The sequence below is a fragment of the Bombus huntii genome, chromosome 2 (assembly GCF_024542735.1).
Source record: "Bombus huntii isolate Logan2020A chromosome 2, iyBomHunt1.1, whole genome shotgun sequence".
NCBI classification, from domain to species: domain Eukaryota; kingdom Metazoa; phylum Arthropoda; class Insecta; order Hymenoptera; family Apidae; genus Bombus; species Bombus huntii.
The window spans coordinates 14,445,970-14,472,346 of NC_066239.1; the positions used below are offsets into that span (position 1 = coordinate 14,445,970).

The 26,377-nt window shown below is 41.1% G+C and overlaps 1 protein-coding gene and 1 long non-coding RNA gene across 7 annotated transcripts in view; one reads left to right on the forward strand and one right to left on the reverse strand.

Moving 5' to 3' along the window:
• The window catches only part of LOC126873807 (teneurin-a), a 703,125-nt gene that overhangs the window by 490,756 nt on the left and 185,992 nt on the right, over positions 1 to 26,377 (forward strand). The gene's annotated exons all lie outside the window — the stretch shown is intronic.
• LOC126874104 (uncharacterized) lies at positions 11,810 to 24,073 on the reverse strand. Its single transcript, XR_007692665.1, has 3 exons — positions 14,037 to 24,073; positions 13,638 to 13,851; positions 11,810 to 12,931 (listed from the first exon to the last, which is right to left on the reverse strand). It is a non-coding gene; the product is annotated as an uncharacterized LOC126874104 (long non-coding RNA).

Genomic DNA, 26,377 nt, shown 5'->3' on the forward strand with positions numbered 1-26,377 from the left:
ATCTTCTTTTTGAAAAATAGAGGGTTCTTAAAGGTTTCGTCGTTTCTTCTATTTTTTTTCTGTAACGTGATGTACTTTTTTATAACGATATTTTTAGCGTCAGAGGATTTCAACGATCTATAATACAAGATCAATTCGACAAATCTGTACGTTTCTAATGCTTTCGAAGATAAGATGGTAAAATACATGCGTAACGTTTTAATTAGTTTTTCGAAGAGTTGCGCGGACAACAAACTCATACGTGATCAAAATAACCAGTAGCAGGGGTAGGATCAAATTCCCAGGGTTCTAGTGTTAAACCGTTACACCTCGTATATATCCACAAGCCACACTTTCCCTAACCCAACTGCCCGAACAAACCTTCATTCGAAACCACTCAAATCCACCAAACTACATCTCCACCCATCAAATCGAATCACCTCACTACCACAAACCCATCCACCCAGCCTGACGATCACATTTTTTTCCACGAAATTGCGAAAACATCCGGTGGACGCGATTTCGCTAAACCCCTTATCGCGTATCACCCATAACGATACGATCCGCCATCACATCACGTGACGCCATGATCGAACCACGTTCGAGAAGATTCCCTGTCCGTCGAAAGCTGTGTTCTCACTGAAACACCGACGAAAAGCTTTCCGTTGCCTGTCGTTGTCGCGTATTTTTAACAATATCCAACAAATACCAATTTTAGCAACAAGTTGGCCAAACGCTCGACAAACTGTACATACCGATTAAACGTTTGTTTCTGTCGCATCGTGTCGCCGCCTGTTTCTTACGCCTCTTTCATCTTTGCCGATGCAACAGCAAACAGACAGCAAACAACAACTTTTGTTACTGCGTGCCAACGAAAACATTAGGCAGCAGCCAACAACTATTTTGAGAGACGCGTATCAACAGCGAAAAGTTGAACTGAATGGTCGCGAGTCGGGAAATATCTCATATATCGTTGACTCTCGATATTATTATTTGGTCGCGCGCCATCGACAGGGAGGTGAACGTGTACGCGAGACGGCAGCTCGCCGGCTGCAATCTCGTTGTTGCACGCGAGGTGTGACCGGACGAGATACGCTGCATCGTCGATTGTTCGCGATCCTGGCCCGGGGAATTAATTCACGCGAGGCATCGCTGAACAATAAGCGCAGCGCGCGCTTCATCCCCTCCCACTACCTCGTTGCCACTGTGCCTCGCGCCGATTCAATGCGATTTTCGAAATCCCGCGCCATAAGGTGCAAAACCGACCTCCTCCGTTTCGTCTGGCGAGCCAAGCGTCGAGTGAGTGTATTTGTTTGCCCGTAGCTCGCTGCCATATGCCAGCTATGCCGCCACCATTATGCGCGTGGACCGTGCACGCGGAACCAATGGACCCTTTGTTTTCGTTACGCTTCAACACACCGATCACACATCGTCTACTCCGGGATCTGTCGTCGCAACTACGCGTCTCTTTCTTTCCTTCGCCACTCATTCACGCGTTTTTACGCAAATGCACGCGCGTGCATCGTCGATCTTGCTCGGCTCAGGTTAAGTTGTTAACCCTCTCGCTGCTGGTTCGTTGCTCGTGCGATCTTTTTTTCCCCTCTACATCGTGCAGCCTCTGTTGTTTAGACTGGCCTTTTTTTCTTCTTCCCTTGCTTTCATGGTGTTGGTGAAGTGCATGCGTCCGCGGGAAAACCGACGTTACGCAGCGCTTGCATTTTTGTGGGGCCGCAGTTGCGGATCTTCTGCAGCTCGAGTGGCTCGCGCGTGCATAGTCTGCTGGTTGTTCCGAGTTCGAATGCATTGGAATATTTCTGAAATAGATAGTATGGCGAGGTGAACTATGCAGCATCGCCTGTATTGAAGAACGTGTTGTATAGATGAATAGTTTTTACAAAGCAACGAGATTTCACCGATATGTTTCACCAAGAATTGATATACAAGTAGACTTTCTCTGGATAAATTATTCTGTGAAAAAAAGATGTTTCATGCCAAACAAATGACGAACTCAACAAAGAAAATAAGTCACGAGAGTAATATTTTAGATACTGAAATTCCCAAACATTTGTGCGTATCTATTGCATGATCAAGTTTTTTAATCAATCTTTCTCCGATTGGTAACCGCTGGTAAAACGTAACCATAAAAGCGCTTCATATTCGCACAGGGTTTCAATTACGATTCGATGAATCTTTTCATAGCACACATATAATTACCGTTATTTCTATCAAAAAAAAAAAAAAAACTTGGTCATTCGACCAGCCAACCGTTTACATCGAAATTACAAAAAAATAATACGAGCTCTTGTATCGAACTCTGGCCATTTTTATATCCGTTGCACAACTACTAATATTAACTCTTAATTTCCCTCTCCGTATATGAATACCGCCGAGACGAATTTAACCGAAATACCATCTAATTTCGTTTTGCGCAAATTATAATTTTCAATACAAACCGTTGGTCCGCCTGTGCTGAAAAAGCGTAAAGAAAAAAAGAATTATATGCGCACGGAGAGGACAGAAAGGAGGAAAGTTTAAACGATAATGAATCTCTTATTACATGGCAACGGGCACTGAGAGATAAAACATTTGAAAATTCCCCAGCCGAAAAATCGAGTCGCACCGCTGTACTCGTCTAGAGTTAATAACATTTCCCTGTATTCACACCGTCGCGTCGCATCGTTTAACGCAAGATGGCGCAAAAATATCCCCGCGTAAAAATGGTACAAAAGCTTCATAGAAATAACCCCTGCTTCATTACCGGTGGATACAGGGGTTAGGAAGAAAAATTCTAGCGAAAATTGACTTCGTAAACGGCAGGCCGAATTAAAATTCGACCGCTACTATCGCACAATGCCGCCGAAATTTTCACCGATACACAAATCCCGGCAATCCTCGCTGCGGGATTTTTTTTTTTTTTTTTTTTTTTCGTTCGGTGAATTTATGCGCTAATTGTGAAATGTCCATCGATAGTGGAATTATTTCGGATAGGCTTGGCTTTTACTGAAAACGATTTTTTCGCGTAATGTGTAGAAGGGGGAATCGGTCTGACCATTGATAGAATTTTTGTATGAATTAATTGGAGTTATTGTTTAAAATAAAAGATGGAAATGACTCGACTCATGTAACAATTGCTGAATGGTTGGTAATTGTTAGAATTGGAAATCGTACTTTCGATAACTTTAACGTGCCTCGTTTTTCGAATGTCGGCTAAAATATTTTGCTTTTGATTTATTGGAGAAGATATACTTTCTTAAATTCGCTTTGTTTCAACAACTTGCGTTATAACGATGAAAGTGAACGAATCGGATTATAAAGTAAAAAATATCAGATGGTATTTTTTGAAGCGTTGCTGCTTCGAAATCACAGTTTTCCACGTATAATAACTCGTGTCACGCTTTGATCTTTCTCTGAGCCTGTATATCGCTCTGTATTACGTTTGAGCATAAATTCAAAAGCTTATGCGTCAATGCAACGCACTACTACGATTATATTACTTGTTTCTCTCAGCTTTTAGTTCTCGCGATAATAAACTGAATAATGCTTTTTAAAATGGCGTTCCTTGCACAGCACAAGTAAATTAAATATGACATAGTACAACCGTGCGTGACACGGAGCTCTTGGTATAAAAATTCATCGGTTAATCACACTCGATTTTTAAACAAATATTCCAATAATGATAACCTGAAGAAATTTATGTAACAATTCTTATTTCATTCAAAACGCTTATATTTGGCTGCTTCGTTCCAAGAAAAATAGTAAAAGTAAACTCTTCAACCCTGTGAAATCTCTTCGCAGATTACATTTACCAAATTCCATCTTCGTCATAATGTTCTCTTAATTTTTCCCATATCCATCAAAACACCGAAACAATTTGTCAGTGTGCAGGTAATCTCTCTGAGAAATCAACTCGCTGACCCAACACATTTACGCAGCCTGCAACGAAACAACACACAAAAGAACGTCAACATCGTGGACGAAGCGATCGTCGAGGTCGCGTAACTCCATCACGAAAAATAACTTAATTTCCAAACAATGTCGTTTGCCGGCGCGGGGACAAGGCAGCGTGGGCGCAGGCACCGGTCACTCCGTGAGCAAAAATTTGACGAAGCTTTTAGCCGGTGATTCGATTAGCCGACGCTTTGCAGTGCATTATACACGCCGCTGTGTGTGGTCCTGTCATTTTCACCAACTACCGACAGGCTCTAAGAGCGTGCACGCCGAAAAGAGACGAGACGACGAGCAGAAGAGCGATAGAACGTGGCCGTAGCACAGTGGCAGAAGGTTACGAGAGGCCGGTGTCTGGTTCGCTTTTACTTTTTAAACTCTTACCGCTCATGCAAACTCGCTAGATAGCGACCTCTTGGTACGTGTCATCTATGACAGCGGACAAAAACAACGAATTTCGGCTAACGAGTCCAGCGACCCACTCGTACGAGACGAAGGGACAGATAAAAAGAAAGACCAGACTCTTCTGGTTCCTCTGTACATCCACCGCCGCGTCACTGAAATGTTTTCTTGCTCGGTCTGAAAAAAGAAAAAAAAAGAAAAAAAACAACGCTTATCTAATCCGTGTGCTATTTTGTGAGAACCAAGGATGGATGGGATATCTCTGGGTAATTTAAAGAACCCTGTGTCCATTGGAAGGGGTAGTTCACGATAGTGTCCTCCTGTAGAAAGACAGTGGTTTCAAGTAAGTAATCTCTGTATTACCGTTACGTTTTTAGGTTAGGTGAGTGGCTCCGGAGTCTGACTTTTATGGGATAGATAAGATACTTGGAAGAGGAATAGGTTGCTCGGTAGAAAGATGGTAAAAAATCATGGAATCTGAGCATAAATATATTATTTATTGATTATCGACAAATAGGGTAGAATTATTTGTTAATAGTAGAGCTGATGCTTTCATTAGGAATCTCTGATCGACGTTCAAATTTTGCCGATATACAGGGTGGTTGGTAACTGGCGGTACAAGCGGAAAGGGGGTGATTCTACGCGAAAAAAGAAGTCGAAAATATAGAATAACAATTTTTCGTTCGAGGCTTTGTTTTCGAGAAAATCGACTTTGAATTTTCGCTCGGTACGCGTGCGGTACGTTATAGCGTATCTCACTGTAGATCGTTGTCTCGATGGAAAAACCACCCTGTATAAACGTGAGAGGTCCTGGAAGGATGGAATATTCAAGTTGTGTGGAAGATGGAGAAAGGTTGTGGGAGAAAATGCCACCTATATGATACAATAAATGTATACTTTTTTTTTTATTTGGAAGAATTTTACAATCAATCTTCATTGAGAATTATAAGTAAATTATTCTGGCGTGGTACTATAACGTTTATAATAAGTGTTTATCGTATGTTTGATTCTAGTTGAATCAAATGTTTAAATATAGAGCAACTAATGGGTTTTGGTGGTTGTTACCTCTTATGTTATATCTGTTACTGAATTTGGATATTTGTTCTTTAACTGTAGGTATCTTAAGTTCGCGATGTATAATAAATGTATGTGGAGTTGAAATATAAATCGGGACTTTCCGAACGACACAATATTAGATAAATTTGTTCTCCTTTAACGTGGTTCGATGAAATTTAATGAGTAGTATTGTCCTGTCGAATTTTAGCATTTTGTATGTGCCAGTAAATATAATAAAATTAGTACGAACAGTAATTAATTAAAAACACAGAGAAACGGTCACTGAAAACGACATATCCGTGAAATCCATCCATCAAATCTTCTTCGAAACGGTTGCCCAATAAAATATAATTACAAAAATCACGAACACCGTGCCACGTCGACGCATTTCGCGCAATTAACGTTCCTCTCGCGTTCGATTCGAACCACGCACGTAAATAAGCGCGAGTAAACGAGATTTTCACCCGTTCTTGTTCCGTGTACGTCGACGTGGGTAACATGCGACCCACAGTGGAAAGACTTGTTTCATGACAAATATGCTGGATCGATTTGTTCGTTCATGATTCTTCGATTAATTATTAGTAATAATTTTCTTGATAACCTCGTCTCGCGTCGATCAACGTGATTTATTTCCATCTAGAATTTTCCATTCGGTGCGCCATAATGCGACCGTGTGGATACGCTCGACACAAATTCAAGAAACGTCAGCCGAAATATAGAGAAAGCGAGTTTCGCGCGACGATTTCTCCGCAATGTTATTTTTGATGGTCACGCGATTCGACTGACTGTCGCGCGTCTTCGCGTATATACGAAAACTAGCGCACGAGAACGCGTCACGAGAGGCGTTTCTTCTCTTTAAAGTAAAGGTTGATTTTTATACGTCGAGAGATATAGTATTCCCGAGGCGCGCTGTGAAATACACGTTGAAATGAATGTGGTGGGAAATATGTATGTACGTGGTAAATCGATCCGTGTGGCCACTTTGACTGCACGTTAATAACAACACTGCAAATATTTGATAGTAACTGTCGTTAACATTCGTTCACTTGCAACTGAAAGTTCTAGCCGACCGCACAAGAAATCCATGCCGCACCTCGCTATCGCGCACCGATCCTTTAAAAAAAAAAAATTACGTTGCTGAAACACGACAAAAGGAGCCTGTCCCCACCGTATCTGCCGCTGCAACGCCAAGTATTCATTCCACTTTTTTTTTCCTCCTTGCCCACAACAATATTCCCAGCCGCCACGCGTGTTAAGGACGCACGTGATTCGCAACTGTATAGAAAAGCACTCGTGAACACGGCCGAATAACAACGGACAGAGAGACTCCTTGTCAGAGCCGGGCGAAGGGCGAAGAACAGAAGGGAAGAAAGAATAAAAAGAAATACACGAGAGAAACGGAAGGGAAACAAAAAGGAACGAATACGCCATTAAAAAAAGGAAAAAGAAAAAAAACAAGAAAGGAAAGAAAGCACTCGTAGGAAACGACGTTGTTACAAAGAGGCACCGTGATTCCCAAATGCTCTAATAGGTGGGCCACTCGAGCAGACCCATGGAAAACAGCGGCCCAAAACAAATTCAGGCCGCAACAAATTCTCGGATGCGCCACGGGGCGTCTCGAACGCACATGCCTCGCAGATGCACGCGCACCCCCTGTTTCGACGGATGTACCAAAGAGGCTGGAAATTGGTCCCCCTGATGCCGATATTTCACGTGTGTATCACGTATTGTGTTACGCTACTGTCAGCGCTTCCTAAGGCCTCCTTTTATTTAGGAACACAGAGATGCGCTCAATCTGTGTCTATGTATGTGTCTTTCAGCGGTCATGCATGTATGCACGTGTATGTGTGTGGCAGAATGTATCGATTTGATGCGCTCGGTAACGAGCCAGTTTTTGATACACCAGTCTTCCCGAGTTCTGTGATTTTGACCAAGCCATCGAGCTCGGCTGTTTGTGATCTATGGAACGACGAGACAGACTGAATGCGGGTTTATTGTTTCATTAGAGCCGTGGTGTGGATCGGTATGTGGAGTGGATCCTGTGTGCCCTTTTGAGAGGGGTGACTAGGGATTGATGAAGTTTTTACAGATGTTCGAGTTAGGGAGCGGTCGTATTTATATTGTCATTCGAACTGCGAATGCTTATGCAAATTCATATTTTTGTGAATACGATTAATGTAGTGGAACCTAGCCAGTGATTTATTTTATTCACTATTGGGGTATTTTGTCTAAGGAAGGCGTTAATTATAACCGTATAGGATATTTTTTTTTTTATTTTATTTATTAAAATTTACGATCGATTCTCGCTTTGAGAATTTTCAGTAATGTATAGGATATTGAACCAAAGGAAAAATGAAGATTACAACGTTGCACAGCTTCCCCGAATTTATTTCGTTGTTAAAAAAAATTGACGCAACTCGTAGAAACGCCGTCTCTAGGTACGCGATCAGCATCATTCGACTACCTTTTTCTCAATTCCCTTTTGCAATCTCTGATTCTTTATTTTCTTCCAATTTTTCTTCAATTTCGCTGCGAATTTTCCGAACGATCCACCGCTTTGCGAAACGTCAACAGGTTTTTATCGAAAGTAACGCTTTCGTTTTACGAAAATACGCGTATAACGCGGGAAAAGGGCGAACAACGAAGGAAGAGGAAGATTCGGTGGGCGCGGAAGTCGTGAACGAAATTCGCACGTTCGCTTGCGGATGACGTTGCCGCCGTTCGTTTTCCAATTATCGTCGCGAAATGAATTACGCCCGAGACGAGGACGGCTGATTAAACGGTGGAAGCGCGCGAGTTTCGGATTTAAATCGAGTACGGTTGCATTGATTGAAATAATTGTTTAATTACACGGCTGCTTCCGGTAATGACGACGCTTTAAATCGAATAGTTGCTTCAACTTCTCATCGTGTGTCTGTGTATCTGTATCCCCGCCAATTTTTCTGCTTTAAATTTGTTTTTCCTGTCGAAAAGTTATTTAATCCGTAATATGTCTGGTAAATTCTCAATCATAAATGAAACTCCAAATATGATTGCTATGATACGATAGCTACTGTACCAATAACCTAGCATAAACTTTTTTTTTTATTTGGACGAATTTTACAATCAATTCTCATTGAGAATTATAAGTAAATTATTCTGGCGTGGTACTATAACGTGAATAATAATAAACGATTATCCTATATTTGGTTCTAGCTGAATCTAATGTTTAAATCTAGAGGGTAATGTCAGCATAAACTAAATCAACCAACGCCAATGACAAAAAGCCTTAGAAACAAACCACAGAATGAAATTATTGCCACTCGTGATCGATTATTCGAATTATAAGAACAAGAACAATATTGTTGCGTGATCTTTGAAGAGTGCACGCGGCTCAAATATGAGAAGAACGCGGCGTGTTTTCAAGCAACGACAGAAGCAACGTCGGATCAATTGAATAGAGCTTAACGCCGAAATTAAACGGAGCTTAGTGGCGGACAATGGCCGGCAATCGTTTTCGTTACAATTACTTATCCGATCGTTTCGAGCATTGTGCACGCGAGGCCACTGCGTCAGCGCGTTTTGTGCGTCTGACAGCTGCGATGAATGACGCTATTACCGGTAAGTGGCGAGCATTATTTACGCAGAAGCAATGGCAACATGTGCGCCGTGTCGATTGCTCTTTAACGCGTTAAGCCGAATAATAAACGCTGCTCGGACGGTACTTGAGACTCGCTACTTCTTTCTTGCTGTGACAACTGGTTTTAAAACTATTTTGCTCACTTGAAACGCGTCCGACCGATAGAAACGTTGGCGGTTTCATATTTTCTACGACGATTTCGAATTCCCTACGTTTCATGGATTGTATAAAAGTTCTTTGTACGGCGATTTTTTCCCACTTCGGGTCAGTGAACAAAGTGGATTTGTGCCATTACGCTTTTATAAGATTTGCCAAACTAACGATACGCGCTGAAGCCACATTTGTAAAAAGTATTCAAATACAACGTTATTTTATAACCTACCAGCTGGCTACCGAAGCGAGCAAAACTCTCATAGAAAGAAGACTAAAAAGAAAATACCCCACTGACCCCGCTAAGGAAATAAAGTAGTTAAACTCGAAGATGGTATCCCGCTGAGGGTAGCCATCCACATGTTATTTAACAATTAAGTTAGAAAAATTTACCAAATGTCCAGCTGGACAAATTGTAAAGTACAAATTAAATAAAAAAAATTGTACAACCCACGGTAGAAACGCGCGGCAAAAGTGGCGCAAATTTATTTAAACAATCATTAACATTTCCAATTTTTCTATCTCTAATCGAATGAGTCATAACGTTATTCTACCATGGAGAATCCCCCTAGCCAGAAATGAAATATACAACCCTAAGCGCTATCTCTACGCCCCTAAGACACCAAATGTTTCTGTCAGTCGATGATTTAATTCGCGATTTAGCTATATCTTAGCTCGTCCTGTATCAAATTTCCAGCTCTATACTAAAAGCGTTGAAACAGCGATGAAAAACGAAAGAATTGGATATCCTAATCAGTGGATCTCAACGTAGAACAATTTTATTCGCGGGTCGAACCGGACCCGTCCAATTATACACGGGCAAAGCCCTCTCCATTGGTGTTTCGTTTACCCGGACGAGCGGATTCAACCGGTGGTCCTCTGGCAGGAATTCCGCGTCAATTATTAACCGTTGTCTGCGAGGCGCAATTAAAAATTATCGATAGCGGGCCAGGAGCGCGCAGCTTTGTCAACAACGTTGATGAATTCAACGGAAACGTGTACTGACCCCCACGGGTAAACACAAAGAGTCACGCAATGAAAGCGCGGAAATTCCGACACGGTAAAACTACCATCAGAGAGACGGAAACGTTGAAAAAGTGAGACAGAGAGAGGGTGCAAGTAGAAGAGAAACGAGGAAGGAAAAGAGAGACGGGGATAATTACTCGCAGTGTCTTCTCATTTGCATTCTATTCCAGACGGCTGGGCGAAATCTCAGTTACACTTTTGTGCGATGGTAAAGCAAGGTTATTATTTAAATAACTCTTTGCTTTCAAAAGGCAAACGGAGGGAAGCTCTTCTCGACTTGCTTGTTATATACGACCGGCTGGCACTCCCCTCCGTTTGGCGTGTTTGCGATTGCGATACAACGGCGTAGCGAAGAAACGGAGATATCTGGAACCAACGCTAAGACTCTCAGTCGCTTGAAATCCTATACTCGGATCTTGCGTTACTGCGTCTCTTTAAATTCCAAACTATTTTTCGATACTGCCTTTCGATTATTCCTCGTTGGGATAGAATTTCAGGTTGTTTCAATGTTTCGCGATCAGAATTTCGTTCGCTTATCAGAGAAAGAAATCGTAGACGCTTAGCTACGACTCGCTAATACAACTTTTCTATTAAACACTGCTTACAATTAGACGAATTCTCAGAATTAACTTAACACTAGAACTACCGATAGTTAACGCGAAGCTATTTCTATCAAAACCAGTCAAAATAACATTTTTGGTATTATTAATCCATCCAGGGACCATGATCCCTAAACGAGGCTTGACAAATTTATAAAATTGTAGAACCGTCATTTTCACTGGTGTGGTATTTCTAGTGTTAGCGTTATCTAGCGGTCGATCTGGAATTTTCCTGATATCTGATATCATCATATTAAATGATAGGCAGTAAAAATTGTAAAAACATGTGGGAAGTTGTACAAGACGAGGAAACTGGTTAATTGGGGTTCGATAAATAGAAGACTCTTCTACACTTCGACAAGCACCGGTCATTTCGACTGGTATTGGTATAAGTAGCCTCGATATAAAATTATTTTGAGTTTGAATACATGAAAAACAAAATAGAATTCGTTATATTATTCCTTTAGTTATCGTTGCGAAAGTCATTACATCATTGCAGAAAAAAATATAACACGAAGTAGGACTTTTAAAACAAAATTGTAAAACCAGTCAATTTGTGGTAGCTCTGGTGTTAAGTGTCGTACTAACCGTCTATTTATACAATGTATAAACCGACCTATAGGCTGCGACGTACAGTATCTTCGACTCCACCCTCTACCCCACGACCATCGAAATCAAACAGCGAAATGCATCATATCCTGCCAATTACACCGACGAAGGAGCCGAGCGAATAATTAAAAGTATCATCAATCGAAATTCTCCGGTCGTAGGTCCGACCCACAAACAGAAACAGCCCACTCGAAGAAACCAACCCTCTCCCTAGTTATTCTTCTCCGATCCTGTCCTTGCGTGTATGCAGCACGCAAAAGCTCTCTCTTCTCGCGCTGGCAAAGGGGTAAAAAGAAAAAGAAAAAACCGTGTCTCTACAATAAGTGGTACGCGACGGCACTTTTGATCGTCGCTGGCAGCTCGCGCGGAGCAACATGTTTAACGCGAGTGCACCCGCGATGCACACGGCTGAGCGGACGTTGGGATTGGGTAAGTGCGTTGCACGAGGGACGAGGGGTTTAGGGGGAGTGGTGCAACAGCAGCCTTTTACCCTCTTCGACCTGCTGCAACCGCCGAGTGCCTGGCCGTGTGTTGCCCGTGAAATTGCTTGCACTTTCTCTCTTCGTCCTCTTGGCGTGCACACGCGCGTAAACACACCCTCGAACGCGACCCCTCGGCCGACTCGCGTCTTCCGTCTAAAATAAACTGACCGTGCAGAGATTTTCACGTGCAGCCGAGCTCCAATTGGGAAACGTCTGCGTGAAAGGGGAAGGGATAAAAAAAATGAAGCGAGTCGGGCCGGCTAAAGTCGACCGTGGAGGATACAAGGTGGGCCAAAAGTCACTCTCTGATTTCTTTGGGATATGGAATTTTCGTAAATGTAAACCGGACTGAAAATTTTAAATAATTTTTCAACTAAACGTAGACGATTATGGTAATACGAGTATTGATGGAGGGATGATTCTACGTGAAGAAACGAGTTGGAAATTTGATACGACATTTTGTCGGCTGAAGCTTTGTTTTTAAAGAAATCGACTAATCAGAGTTCGTGTGATGGAATAACACTTTTTTTATTATTATTTGATTGGTACTTTACAATTTGTCCTGCTGGACATTCGGTAAATTTTTCTAGCTTAATCGCTAAATAACACGCGGATGGCTACCCCCAGAGGGATACCATCTCGATAGAATTGGCTTCGTAGAACTTTCGTATAATTTGTCATACAATCCATCTATATATTCCTTATCGAATTTTTCAAAATACGTCAATAATTAACCGTATTTTCCAACTATTGAAATCTGATAAATACGAATAAAGATTACAAGCTGTGTTGAACAGCGTAGTAAGTGCGAATCGGAAAAAAGAGAAACGTGGACACTTTTCGACAGAACTAATAGTATTGCTAGTGGAAGGTCTTGGTTTCTTGGCGATTCTGCGGCAGTCGAGTCGACGTCCATTCACCTTCGCCACCGGGCGTGTATCGACTGTCGAGCGAAGCTTTTATTTCTGGAGTTTGAAGAGTGTTGGCCCTCGTTCGATTTGCGAGCGTTCGCCACGTTTATTTTTGTTGCTACCGTTGTTTGCTCTGCCGGCGTTCCGCTTTTTCTGAAACCATCCGCGACGTGATTTATTGGGTTTCGCTTGGATCTTTGGATTTCAGAGCCGGGATAGTGCGATGGATTCGTCGAACTGTTTTTTTTTTCTGTTTTGTTTTGTTTTACGACGTATGGGTTGTTTATTTGTTTTGAAAAGTTTGTTTTTTGTTGATTGATAAGTGGTGTTCGGAAGGGAAGCGTTAGTTTTAGCTGCAATTATCGATCGTTTATTGGTATCGGGTGAAAACTCATTAGGTTTATTTCTGTTTGTTACGTGTTTCTTTTCTGCTTGAAAATTACTTTAACTATATTAAAAATTCAATGTTTCCTAATTGTTAAATCGCAGTCCGTTATTGATTAACAATTTACACGCACGTAAATATTGCTTCGTCGAATGCTTAACCAGACATCGACTTGTGTTACGATCTAACGAAACGCTTGAAGAGCGGTCAAGTTAAGAATCGAAGCAAATATAGTTCTTGTTAACCATGTTGTTTGAACCTAATCGTTTCACGCGATTTCCTGTATAACTCGATAAATCTATTTTCCAAAATAGGAAAATAATCTAGATCCTGGAATTTTACTGACGCGTCATTATCATGAAGCTTAATTATTTGTTCGTCAGAGCAGTGGCGCGTTAATCGAGCGTGATGCGGCTGGTGCTATGACGTCGAGTTAACGAATCTCCATCAACGAGATCTTTCTTTTTTCCTTACCTTCGCATTTAAGAATCGATTCCAGAAAACGACAGGAATAATGCAGGGAAAATTAGCGAGTCCATTCAATTAACATGTTCTCTGGCTGCTTTAGGTTATAACGAGTAATGAACTGCTAATGAAGCAGAACAGTCCTTTTTTTCTTGCCAAAGAAACTCACTTTACATGCAGATATCATCGAAGAACCGTGGTAATACAAGCCTTGAACATAAATCTAAAAAAAGTCCCTTATTATTCACTTGCATAGGCAAGAACGTGGAATAATAGTTCTATAAATAACATTTTATTATAGCCTGCAGTCACTTTCTTTGAAAAGTCAACGACTTCGAGCCCGATTGGTCTCTGTTCGTGTGGCGACCACATCGATCGGCGACCTTTCCTCTTTACATACAAACTCACCCCTAATGCACGATTCGCGTGTCATCTGCCGACTTGTACAAATTACTCGCTTCGATCGGTCCCAGCGATTAACGTGTAAAAATTTTTCCGACCAACACCTGCGAAAAGAAACGGGCGAAAGAGAAACACGTATTAAAAATCCGACAAATTAGCGACAGCGATATTAAGGCCAGGCGTAAATAATGAGATGTTCCATTTACCGAGATCCTTTCGTACCGTGTCAAATATGTATCACGATCACAGGAATGTAATTAAAAAATGTTACCATTTGATATCATTTTAATTTCAAGATTATCCAGGACCTGAGTTCTCGATCTCTGGCTGACGAAATATATTTTCCAGGGCATCGCCAAGATCATTTTTTTTTTTTTTTTATCGAAGACTGGTAGAATTTGACGCAACTGTATTTCATTAAAAATATTCGTTTAATCGAAGGAAGATGGCAGGTTATATTTGTAGCTATTACAAAAGAGGATGTGTCGATTTAAAAAAGATTCGAAATAATGATCTAGTTAGATAGAGAAGAATATAGCCAATATTTCTCTCGGTTTATTTCATTTAAATTTGTCTGAACTTTTATTGGAAATTCAAGCAACAGAACATCGGTATACGATTGTTCTCGGTTTAATTAATTTCAAGGGAAATCGGCTCGAATACGAACAAATGATATTAATTACGGAAGCACGCAGGCCAAAATTACTACCTACTAAAAAGATACCAACGACTATACGGAAACGACAGTTTATCATTGATTATTCTTTCGTTAATTATCCGTTCGATTCAAAACGTTCTGAAGTGATATCTAAAAGGGTGGGAAAATAGGGGAGGGGGTGTCGGTAGATCGTTGCAAGCCGTTTTACGATCGAATTTGCATTTGCCTGGTGACGCGTAAGCGTTGCCGCGCTTTGATTACAGAGCTTCACTTTGCCAGCAGAAACGGAGCCTTATAAGATTAATATGTACAATTTGCATGTTAATTAGTACTTTCGTTGACCCAGAATTTTAAAACGTCCCCACACTCCGCTCTAATGTCTTTTCCGATATGAATTTCCCGTCTGTGAAAAATATTCGCACTCCCGCTGTGAGATGTAAAGGAAGTATACTGCAAATTAAAGTTCCGTAATTTCGTTCGAGTCTCTATCTTCTCTCCCTTTTTATATTCCTGTCTATGTACTGCTTATGGATACACATACATAGGCTGTTCAACGTATTTTTGATTTCTGTAACGTGTAAATAGATCGTCAATAGCTTTTTAAAAATACCTTTCCCTCTTACAGCAAAGTGAAAGCAACGTTGAATTTCTTAAATAGAATCGATAAATTATAATAATTTGTTAGAATCTGTGGATGGAATTCGGTCGGCTCGTTAGCCTAAATGACAAAACCGTTTCAGCCGTTCTATTCGATGCTCGTTGAGGTAATATATTGCATATATTGTTTCTCGGGCCAGTTTTATTCATAGGCGAGCTCACACAGCTGTGTAATTTGAATTTATGCAAATGCACGGCTGAATTATGTAACGAATTTGAACCGTACTACGCGAACACGCTTCCACGTTTACGGATTCCATAAAACGTTTCCTTCTTGTTGCGAAAGTAAAAGCGATGTTTCGCGCTGCTGTTCCGCCGCTTTTTGATATCTCTGATAGCCGCGCAAAAAACCTCATACGTGCTCGATGCAGTATACTTTGACGAAACGAAGATAAAATCAAGTTTTTGCTTCAACGACTGACCTATATCTCCTTCCAAGTTTCGCTGCTTTTTACCTGGTTTTTATAACGATTAGTTCATTATCTCGAATTACCCAGCTCTGCTAATTGCTTCAAGCATCCCAAAAGCCGACATTTCTTCCAAGATAGTCTGCAGGAATTTAATTTTCCCAAATCCTCCACCTTTATTGCACAGATCTCGTTCAAGCACGAAATAATAGTAAACGAAACGATTTTCTAATTATTCAAAGATGCGCCGGTAAATAACGCGATCGTTTGTTTTGTCGAGGGCTTTCCGGCCGGGGAGGAAAAAGCCGAGCAGCAGCGCAACGACGGCAAAGACGTTCGCGAGCGGAAGGATGCGTACGTGCAAACGTTATGATTACACTGGCTTCCTCGTGACGCGCAATAAACGTTGAGAAAAACGAAATTTAATGTAATTAAAAATGTTTTTAACGCGACGTCGTCCGCGTAAAATAGAGGAAAGAGAGAAAAGAAGGAAACGAAGAGGAGGCGGGAAGGGAGGGGCGGTGGGGCCCTAGTGGTTAGAGAGAAAAAGAGAATTAGAGCGGCGCGCTGACTGCGAAAGATGGGAGAAATAGGGGCGCAAAAAAGCTATGACATAGTGCGCAATTATGAAAATGAGTTTGGATGAGGCACGGCCACGGAGAGAACAAAGCTTTGAGAGATAACATTGACCAAAGTTACGAGGTTTTGCTTCTCCATTATTCAAACGAGAACCAGTCGAGCACGGTCTCGCTGTATCTGTCGCGTTTCTTGGAAAAATACACGCATGCGTGGACGCTTACAAACCGCGGCGATCCCGCGTCCTAGTAACTCGCCTTCATTACCACGTACCGGTGGCCACGCACGAGTGTCTCTCTAGAGAGAATCTCATAAATAGAATCAGCGAAAGGTGAGCTTTTTCAAAACACTCCGGTGGCGGTAATGCGTTTCGAGGAAGAATCGTTTGGCAAAGAGCGAACGTAACAGTGAAAATCGGGGCTCCTGTGTTTCTCGATGTTTCTCTATCTTGTGATGATGCGCACGTCACGAATTTCGTGCGTACACATGGTTCTTAGAAATATTTACGATTGATTACGAGGTTAAACACAGTTTGATCTTTAGCTACCGAGTGACTTTTTTATCGTAGCAAATGTGTCGTTCCGTACTAAATCAATTATAGACAAAATACGGATAGAAAGAAGACAGATGTACTGGTCAACTAGTCGAAACTCTAAACTCAGCATAGAAAATAAACTGAAAATCTACAAAACGATAATAAAACCAATTTGAACGTATGGAATACCCATTATAGAGAACAGCAGCAATGAGCCACGTAAATAAACTAGAGTCGCTACAACAGAAGATACTGAGAGCAATAGTCAACGTCCCATGGTATGTCAGAAACGAGGATATACGCAAAGACTCGGAAATACCAACGGCCAAGGAAGAAATCGACAGGTACGCAGAAAAATACAAGGAAAGAAGAGCAACACATGCAAACTACCAGGTTGCTGAAGCGAGCAAAACTCTCATAGAGAGAAGACTAGACAGAAAACACCCACTCACTGAAGAAATAAAATAGTCAAACTGGAAGATAGTATCCCACTGGGAGTAGCCATCCACGTGTTATTTAGCAATTAAGCTAGAAAAATTTACCAAATGTCCAGCTCGACAAACTGTAAAGTACAAATTAAATAATAAAAAAAAAAGAAAAATGTGTTGTACCAGGGTGCGGTTGAAGTTATCAACTATAATCTTACGTTTCATTAAGATCGTAGAATATAGTGGAAACGTTGTGAATTAGTTGAAAAATTCATTCCCTACATAACGTAATTTATCAAAACACAAGTAACGCCTTAAATAAAACCATGGGAAACCCATGAAATACGAAACGCAGACAACGCGTCAATTGTTTAATATATCGGGTCCGCTGCTATACGTATTTCCAATAACTGGAATGCAGCATAATCTTTAGTTTCATATTTTGTCGCACCGATGGCAATTATTTCAGAAAATTCGATCAGCGTCATTGAATAACGAGGCTAGTTAATTTGACTACACAGACGCTGGCGGATACGCGAACAAATAAACTAGGTTTCTAACCCTATTCGACGCCAGCGTACGACTGCAATCCATTCCGAGGAGCGCAGTGATTTTTAATCGAGTTTCGTGACATCAAAGTGCTGCTGTCATCATGTTCTCTCTCTCTCTCACTCTCTTTTCTCTCTCCTTCGTCCTGTCTTCCCATCTTTTTCGCCTGGCCACGTCCGTCTCGTTTTCATGCTGTGCTCGTAGCGTCGTTCGTCAGCTCGTTCGTAGCTGGAAATTAATCGTCGCTTCTGAAAATAAGAGGCGAGTCGAAAAACCCCGAGAACGGCGGCCACCGTCAAAGAAACTCGACACTGTTCACTATTTATGAACCGTCCGCGCTTAGCGAACGCGAACGCGCACACCACTAGTCAAACCTAATTCGAGGTGAAAGACGAAGAGTCCCGGCGACGGAGAGATTGAAGAGCCGGAATAATGGCCCGACCGTGGACTGGCGACAAATTCTTCACGCCACGTGAACAAAAATATTGAAACAAGCCGTGGCTTCTGGATACACGGGATACACACGAGACAAGATGCGGACAAGAATAAGCTCTGCAATGTCTTTAAAAGAAGGTTTGCTTGGAATTTCGTGCGATGTTTGCTGATGTTTTTACTTCAGATTTAGTCAGCATACATATTTTCTCGATTAATTAGATTTCTTTTTTTTTTTTTTTTTTGTTAAACAAGTCGAAGCGTCTTTGAATTTTAGGGTTTAAACATGCTAAGTGTTTTCGTCATTGACGTATTTTCAAGTGGAATAATACAAGAAAATGAAATAAAATGTGTTTCTTACTATGATACTGTAGACAGTCGAAGCCACAAATTTGTCGACATGAAGAAGAATTTTGGGCGGAAAGTTCTATGATAAAAATTTCTCTCGTATCGTAATTCAAGTACACTGAGAGCGGTTTATTAGATACGTTTTTCTGAATGCGAGGTTACAGCGTTGAGAGAAATTTGGCCCATAACTGACAGGACCTTACTTTATTTCTTTCCACGAGGGGCCATGTGCAGCGGGCCCGTTTGCTCCGGCGCCGCGCGTATCATAATTTTGCACCAGGTCTCAAGAAGCGTTTCCCGAACTGTAGCCTCGCCCAGGCCCTTTCTCAATGTCGAGGACTGTCTTTGCTCGCGTTCGCCAACCAACGATCTCCGGTCTGCAACAGTAAAGCATTGTATCGACGTTTTTATACATTTCATGTAACGTAGCGTTAATTTTAACTCCGTTTCTGTTGATATGATGTTTATCACAAATCTTCCGATATCGTCAACGTAGAATAGAACACAAGGAAAGAACAGCAACACATCCAAACCAACTGACTGCTAAAGCGAGCAAAACTCTCATAGAAAGAAGACTAAAAAGAAAACACCCACTAACTAAAGAAATAAAATAGTCAAACTTGAAGATAATTACTGAAAATTCTCAATGCGAGAATTGATTGTAAATTTTAATAAATAAAATAAAAAAAAAAAAAAACTCGAAGGTGGTATCCCGCTAGGGATAGTCATCCACATATTATTTAGCAATTACGTTAGAAAAATTTACCAAGTGTCCAGCTGGACAAATTCTAAAGTACAAATTAAACAATAATAAAAAAAAAATGTGTTGTACCAGGGTGCGGTTTCAGTAAGATCGTAGAATATAGTGAAAACGTTGTGAATTCGTTGGAAAATTCATTCCGTACATGACGAAAAAGAACACCCCACTGACCTCGCTAAAGAAATAAAATAGTCAAACTCGAAGATGGTATCCCGCTAGGGATAGTCAACCACATGTTATTTAGCAATTAAGTTAGAAAAATTTATCAAGTGTCCAGCTGGACAAATTCTAAAGTACAAATTAAATAATAAAACAAAAAAATGTGCTGTACCAGGGTGCGGTTATCAACTATAATCTTACGTTTCAGTAAGATCATAGAATATAGTGAAAACGTTGTGAATTCGTTGGAAAATTCATTCCGTACATGACGAAAAAGAACACCCCACTGACCTCGCTAAAGAAATAAAATAGTCAAACTCGAAGATGGTATCCCGCTAGGGATAATCAACCACATGTTATTTAGCAATTAAGTTAGAAGAATTTAGCAAGTGTCCAGCTGGACAAATTGTAAAGTACAAATTAAATAATAAAACAAAAAAATGTGCTGTACCAGGGTGCGGTTATCAACTATAATCTTACGTTTCAGTAAGATCATAGAATATAGTGAAAACGTTGTGAATTCGTTGGAAAATTCATTCCGTACATGACGAAAAAGAACACCCCACTGACCTCTCTAAAGAAATAAAATAGTCAAACTCGAAGATGGTATCCCGCTAGGGATAGTCAACCACATGTTATTTAGCAATTAAGTTAGAAAAATTTATCAAGTGTCCAGCTGGACAAATTCTAAAGTACAAATTAAATAATAAAACAAAAAAACGTAGAATAGAAGCGAAAGAGATAGATCGGAAGATTAATTGTAATAACATGGTTGGAAATCTATGTATTCTTACATAACCTGTTCTAACACCATGTACAGGTAAGATTCGCGCGGCGATAAAGCCAGTCGTCGCGACGGACATTTTAATTCGCGTCGGTATGACGAAGAGCCGTCGTAAATCCGGTTGGCGGGCGAAAAATTCGCGGGATGATATCGCGAGAGCCGCGTGTCTTCGACGCATACGACGGTGGCAACGATAGAATTACCCCCGCGTCCATGAAATTTTATTGCCATCGATATTTCACGGGGCTCGCGGTCCGCTCGTGTAACGGGCGATACGCGCGGCGTGCGCGCTGCGCCGCGTACAGCCGCCATTGTGGCCGGCACGCAATCAGTAAAGTGCCATACGCCGCTATTGAAACTGCTACTAATGAAAATTCCCCGGGGGGACGCGAATAAAACTGACTGGTATTCAGGTATTCCAATAATTAATGAAATAAAAACTGGCCGCGCGTCATTTCGCGACGTGGTTTCCGGAATGAATTCTATCGGCGTGATATAAAATAATAAAATAGAAAAAAAGACGGAAGAAAAAAAATTGTAGACAGGAAGAAGAAGAGGGAGAGGAAGCGGTGTAAAACGACCAGTGCAACGAATTTAAAGAGGATTTCAGATGAGCACAAGCGTGAATTCTTCATTAGCATCTGGCGAATTGCTAGGTACTGGATATCAGTTAGGTAGAAACGAGCGTGATTTTTGGAGAAACAGAAACGGACGAAACGCGAACAGGATCTTCATTTTTGAAGATCCGGTGCTCGCTATTCCTTCGTATTTACTGTTTTTCCCAGCAGCTGGTTTTTCCTCCTGCACTCGATAGTGACTTCAAGTCCGTTCCTCGAATGCTTCAGCCATGTGTTCTACGTGAAAGCTGCAAGCCATAAAACGATTGTAAATTTTACGGAAGTCCAATAATGTCACACTGCCGTTCTTCTTAGGACTTCTAATAGAAACGCGTCATACATGCGCACATATTTCTTACAACTTACATCCAAGAGTATTTATACCTGTATTTGCAAGTGTTGGGAGGACGCTTATGTAGAAACCAAGCGATAAATATACGAGACACGTACATATGAAGCAAATAAATTCGGCGAAAATCCACGGTACAGACATTAGTTATCGTTCGTCATTGAAGAAACCTAATCCAATAACAAGTTGACTAAATCCTTGTCTTGATTTCAATCACAGTGCTCGAGACGTCGGTCGCGAATCGAGACAAATCAGACTATCCCTAGACGCGACGTTCGTTTTTCTTTCTTTTTTTTTTTTTCGTCCCCCTGTTTCCACGAGAAAGAGCGAAAAAGAAGAAGGAAAAAAAAGAAAAGGGAGGAAATAACAAAATTACAGAGTCGCTTCGTCAGAAGCAGGCTCCGTTAAATCAACCGGTCCTCTCTTCCTCTGTCCGTGGCTCTCGTTTCACCGACACCCTCTCATCGTCTCTTGCATTTCACAGCGAGGTCCTTCCCCGCTTTCCTTCCAGTCAGCCTGTAATCTAGGAATCTATGATTCAACGACACTCGTGCGCCCCCAGCATCTGCTCCCTGATGGACGCACTTCAAACTGTCCCGCTCACAAAGCGAGCTCTGTTCTTAGGAAATAATGTTTTCGCCGGCGTGTCCGTCGTCGTCGTTGTCGTCGTTCTTCTCCTACCTCCTCTTCGTCTACCTCTTTCTCCCCTCTCCGCCGCTCTCTTCTCTCATTCTTGTGCAACCGCTTAATACCTTGCAGATGCGAGATAGCGCTCGACAGACAGGAACAGAGTTGAAGGGAGCCGGACAACGTTTTGTTCGTGGTCTAACAGGTGCCTGGTAATTCGACGTATGTATTCAGATGGCGCACATGTTCTTCGAGTGACGGTCCGAGAGAGCGAGATGCACTTCGGATCGCGATTGAATTATTGGGATTTCTTGGCAAGGGATGTCGACATTCTAAGCGCAAGCGATGCGGTTGTGTTAACCCTTGTAATCCACCGACCCTTTGCATTATGGTGACGTTGATAATTGGAAAATTATATTTCGTACCGGTTTCATCGACAGAAGTTTCATGTCTAGGCTACCGCGTAAGCTAATTTACAAAAATTTATAGTCTTTCTTGTTCTCGCAAGAATTGCTTGGCTTCGAATGGTTTTATTTCACTGGTCAGTTGTGACAAGATTTCTTGATAATTTTACATCCTCAAGAGAATATTATTCGATTAAACTCTCGGTGATTTGTTTATTAAAATTTGCATCGACGAAGATCAGCTATTTTTAAAGATGTTCGATTGCAAACGTGTTTCAAGGATTCCCTTGAAACGATAATTTCGTAACGGTTCTTCATATCCACTCGTCGAAACGTCAATCTTCGTCCACGGAATCGCGATACGTCGGCCACAACGATCGATAGTTCGTCTGTTGGCTGGAATTTACAATGGTCATCAGACGTGCAATTTTTATGCAAATAGCGAAACGTTCCAGTCAGACGAGCGTTATCAATACCGTGTAGACTCGAAAACGTCGATAGAAAATTTAAGTTTCCCAGCTATGCACGAATATGAATTTTTCAGTTGCGCATACCACAGATGTTGACCAATTTAGATTCAGTTCTTGTTCTACGCCGGCCAAGTGTAACAAATAGAAACGTGAATTTTATTCTTAGCAGTCACCACGGTTGACGTATTTATGACAGATACTAAAATAAACGAGGAACATATACCAAAGTAAAATGATAAATTACAAAATGAAGAGGAAACTGTGAACAACCGCGCGAGTATCACGCTACGTTCTCGTTTTTCACAATTCTCACCAGCATACTTTTTAGGTCAATTTTTTCCAGCTCTCACTTGGGTTCGTTCTCAATTGCCCCTTTTCTTAAATGTGCACCATCACCGGGCTCTCCTAAACACACATGTCCACTTTCTTCGAGCCAAAACACAGAGCCATACGAGAAAATCGCCACTTGATACCAAAGCACGCTAAACTTCTGTTTTTATTCAGCTACATGAAACTACGATAAACTCATTTAAATCTTTACGTGGAAACATGAAAAATGACAACCTTCTATTTTTTTAAATTGAACTATTTTTTTCTTCTTTCTTTTATATATTAATCGATGTATTTTATTATTCTTTATATAAAAAAAAGAAAAAACAAACTGAAGATGTAACGAGCGTTAAGTTTCATGCTATTCGTCTCTCTTCCCTCTTGAATCACCTGTGAAAGATTGTACCCATCGATAGAACGTGCCGAACCGGGAAAAAAGATGGAGAAAAATAGAAAAGGATACGATAGAGGTAGAAAAAGTCTGTACATAAATCGTTTGGAAGCGGTGTTCGGTGGCCATCGCCGTCGTATCAGTCCCGGAAACTGGGTCAAGCGAGTTTTTCCCGGCGACTTGTTCCCAACAAAGATAGCAACCTTCGACCAGCGTCGATCGCCCCTTTTTTTTTACACCCTTCATCTTTCAGCTTGCTTTCTTTCAAAGGTGAAGCGTTTCCTTTCAATGACGTTAACTCGGTACTCGAAACAGGTAACTCGAAAATTACGAACTTTAGAAGTGGATCTCGGATGGACCTCGAGAGTTGAGACTTTCGAGAGTTTCCATCGAAATATATTACGAACGAGGCTCTATTTTGACAAAGACCATATTTAGACTTCTGCTACTTTCAATGGGTCCATTCTTCGTCACACTTTTTCATGAGATTTCGTATTCAGACAAAACAGGCACCCTGTATATTTGCATATTCTGCATCGTCGCACTAATAGAAATGAGAACCGAAATAAATTACAAGTGAAACATAGATGATAAATAGTACAACGAAATTTCTCATTCAGAAAAAAGAAAAAAAGAAAGTACGATCTTGAAGTAAAATAATAAGCTCGATAATATTTTTTCTTCCAAAACTGAACTATCTAAATTGTATTGTACCATAAAAATAAATCGTTGCTTGAACAAAATTACGGCTATACCCTATATCGTGTCCATTCCGCGAACTTTCATGTATAGATTATATTTTCCATACAAAAGGATTGTCTAATTTTATAAAAAAACAGTCCCCTCCGGGTTTAACTTGCCCCACCACTTCTTTTGCTCCCGCTATGAAACTTTCCGGGGAAAGTTGATTGAAAAGCTCCGCGGTTTAACTTCGCCTCTAAAATCGGCTCGGTTCCGGTCCTGCAAAGTAGGTCGAGCCGGATCCTTTCAACCAGCTCATTGTTGCCCGATCTTTCACGAAAATTCACTCTCCGACTACCGGTCCTCCTCTCTCTCTCTCTCTCTCTCTCACACACACACACACACACACTCTCTCTTTCTCTCCTCCACGAGCGATTTCGTTTTTCGCGCACGAGAGAGGATCAAGTAAGTACTCGTAAAGCGGGAACAATAATCAGGGAAGGGGGTTCGTGCGGTACCCGGAGGCTAGCACTTTCCCCTATTTCCGGTAACGCCTAGTGCTACTTGCAATTTTTAACCTCACTTCGCTTTGAATTCAAGTGATTGTGTTTCTTTTTTCTCCTTCGCTCGGCGTGTTTCAGGGAGATTTCGAGCGAGGTGTACGGAAATTTGATGGCGTAACTCTGTTTGATAGGTTTCGGGTGTTTCGGGTTTATGTTTAGGTTACGGCGTCTTGTTAGGTTAGTATTCTAGGGAATTTTTGCACTGCGACCTATATATTTAAAAATCTTGACAGAATTTGGAATGTAATTTTGGGTTTCTAATGAAAAAGTACTAGATCTCAAGTTGGTGATTAAATTATGATATTTATTTGATATTTATTATTATACGATATCGTTGGTACGACATATGGTGTGACGTGGTGATGTTCCTTAGCTAGAAAACTTATGTGAAAAAGCAGTGACCTAAGCGTGAGATACTATGTAACCAATTAAAGCACTCAACAAGTCGGATTCTAATCTAAAATGGACGGCCAAAGTGTCATAAATAACGAATGACAAGAAACAAGGACTTCAATAGCTTCTTCATACCACTATCTGCTGGCATGCTGGCATTTATTTTCTCGACCACTTGCTCATACCTTATACCCTTTTTTACAAAGCCAAATAGGTCGTAAAAAATTCCAACATAAAATTTCACATAAAAGCAAATTCGACAATGATATTGTTTGGAACGATATCATATATGTAACAATATGAAATATTCTTTGCCATTTTATTTTCCATATATTACGTGAACAACATTAAAGAATATAACGAATTCTCTCTCTCTCTCTCTATATATATATATATGTAGTCTTCGCCATTTAATTTTCCGTGTATCAGAGAAACAATATTTAAAAAAATTACGATAATTTCGACTCTCAGCGAATCGACGAGAACGTATGCCGAGCAATCCCAAGATACACCGTCATTTTAATCCCGTATGATCTGGAAAAAGCACGAGGATGATCCGCCATCTAATCCGCTTAATTCCCTCGGTGGACCTGCCGCGTTTGCACTGCCACACGCTTCGAGATCAACGTGACTCGGAATCATCGTCATGCTGACTGCGGCAAAACGCACCAGGAAACAGCCAGCGTGTGTTGTAAATCAACTATACTGACTCGACTACTTTAACCCTCCCTCTGTGTCTTCTAGCGCGAAACGATAGCGGCACGAAACAATTTGTATTGCTATGCTTCATTTTAACACGCGTGAATTTAGTCGCTCCAATTTGCTGATAAGCACGTCGTGCGTCGTGCGTGATACGATATTGTACTAGCTCTGTAGCGATCACCCGCTTACTCTAGTGGGAAAATCCGTTTTATCTGTCTCTTTTCCCTTAACACTTTGATTGCCACGTCGAAATCACATGTTTCGCTCAGGACGCCACGTGAGTATTTTTATTATTCAAAGCATATAATGGCAGAATAATAATAAATTGATGATGCAAGACAACATTCTTCCCCAATGGACCGTTTATCTTATTGGTGGTCACGGGTGACCACTGTGATAACAGTTGATAGCGACATATTATAACAAGACTTCGTTTATTTCAACAAACCATTCGCATTCGTTATTTCGTCGTAAGCAAAACGTGTAGAAGATATTAGTACACGGTATTTGCTCACTTTATATACAGG